The sequence below is a fragment of the Lissotriton vulgaris genome, chromosome 5, assembly GCF_964263255.1.
Source record: "Lissotriton vulgaris chromosome 5, aLisVul1.2, whole genome shotgun sequence".
NCBI classification, from domain to species: domain Eukaryota; kingdom Metazoa; phylum Chordata; class Amphibia; order Caudata; family Salamandridae; genus Lissotriton; species Lissotriton vulgaris.
Window position 1 is genome coordinate 463,575,355 of NC_141693.1, and position 2,207 is coordinate 463,577,561.

The 2,207-nt window shown below is 47.6% G+C and overlaps 1 pseudogene; it reads right to left on the minus strand.

Moving 5' to 3' along the window:
* Window positions 1-1,786: 1,786 nt before the first annotated feature.
* LOC147711090 (U6 spliceosomal RNA) lies at window positions 1,787-1,846 on the minus strand (annotated as a pseudogene).
* Window positions 1,847-2,207: the final 361 nt, after the last annotated feature.

The window sequence follows — 2,207 nt, forward strand, 5'->3', positions numbered from 1 at the left end:
CATTGCAAATGCTTGTTATAGCAGAAAACACAATACTGGACCCAGAGGACCGATATGTCCTGGTGAAAGGCCAGCTCGATGGCTGCTCCGTTCTCCTCTGTTCCATTATGCCACGCACACTGATCAGACCACTTTCTTTCACGGTCTCTCAAACACACTATCTCAATGGCGTAATACACTTAGGTTTCTTGGGAGGGGGATTTTAATAGTGTTTTGGATATCACCCTTGTTCATCCCTTCCCCCCTTTACCCCGTACAACTGTGACTTCCAATGCCCAGATGCTGACTGAATGACTCCACCAATGGTGGCTGGTCGAATTCTGCTGTCGCCGGAACCCAGCTATAAAAGTATATTCCTTTTATTCTGTGTCACACAGCCTACATGTCCATATTGATGGATTCATTGGTGCACCATCATTGCTCCCTTCTATTACGCGCATGAAGTTCATGGGATACACTCACTCTGATCACAACCCTCACCTAGCACAAATACATTGGGCCGCCACCACACATCTCATCTCTACTTGGTATCCGGCAGGATCAGCCACAATCCCCCATAATCGCACTACGCTCTGGTGCAGATACCTTCCTTTATACATAGCATTCTATCCACGATGACCTAACAGGTCACTATATACAAGTGTACCAGACGGTTACAGCCGCTAACCAGATGCCTATGACTACTTCTTTGCTAAACTAACACTGCCCTGCATTACCATGGAACAGCGAACGGATTTAGATAGACCCATTCTAATGTTTGAAATTTAAGAAGCAATAAAGGTGTTGGCTAATGGAAGGGACCCAGGACTTGATGGTTTTTCCTGTGGAGCTCTAAAGGGCGTATGCATCTCAACTGGCCACACACTTATTGACGTTGTATGAGAAGGCTCTGCCCATCGGCAGTCTTTCTGCCTCCCACAGAGAGACCAAAGCAAACACAAGATGATGGATGGAGTCCTGAAACTTTTTAAACACTCACCCTCAGTCACAGATCTGGGTTGAATCCATCATCGTTCTTTTTTTTTTTTAAATCTTTTTATTTACTTCATAGGGAAAAACCAGTGGTGTACATCACAGTTTCAGACATTTACATATCATAGTACCAGACAAAATCAAAGCGTCACTCATAGAGCCTAGATATGAGCCGTATATTGAGGAACATTACATCATACATGTAGATCTGCTATTAGTTCGTCAACTCTGGCTGTGATTGGGGGTTCGCAGATATGGCCCCTGTACTCGTTCCAGCTGGACCAAACCCCGACCCACTTTTGCGGACAGCCCCTCGTAATGTAGACAGTCTTTTCTTGGAGCATACACCAATCCATGTCCATTTTCCACGCATCAATCTTTGGCGGCATACGAGCCCCCCAGAGTGTAGCCACATTACGCTTTGCAATGACAAATCCAAGTGTAGCCCATGTTCTACCCCGTGCAGACAGATCGGTGGGTCCCCATATATTCAGCAGGCATCGTTTCGCCTCCGCTCTCAATTCTACCCCCCATACCTCGCGCATGCATTGGTGTACGTGTTGCCGGTAAATCTGTATAAGCGGGCATTCCCACAGTATGTGGAAGAACGTCTCCGCCTCTCCGCAACCTCTCCAGCAGAGCCCGTCAGAGCCACGGCCCATGAGTCGTAGCCTAGTGCCTGAGATGTATACACGGTGCAGTATTTTTAATTGAATGAGACGGAGTCTAGAGGATATGGCCACCTCCTTAGGTGATGCCAACGCTATGGTCCATTCCTCTTCATCAATTTCTAACCCATCAGCTTCCCATTTGCGCCATGCTAATCTTCTCTGTATCGTTCCAATTTTAGTATATGTGCTGCCGAAGCGAGCACCCCATTTGCTTTTAAGAGTATTCAGTAGGTCAGGGGAGTTATTAACAATCTTTTCATATGTAAGGGAGATGGCGTGGTCGGGAAGGTGGCCGTCCAGAAGTCTGTCTTCCAGGGGGGAGGATGCTGGGGGAAGGGTCCCGGGGGGAATGTTAGCTTGAAGGGAATGCCAAACCTGCAAGTAGCAAGCTCATAGGTCTTCTGAAGGTGCGTGAACAATACCACCCCTTTGGAGCCCCATAAGTCTCGGACGAGGGAGATCCCGATCAGGTCCCAGTTTTGGAATCCTTTAGTACGATGTAGATTGCTCAGACGATCGGAAGCCCATAACAGAGTGGACATAGTGATGGTATCTGCCCATCCC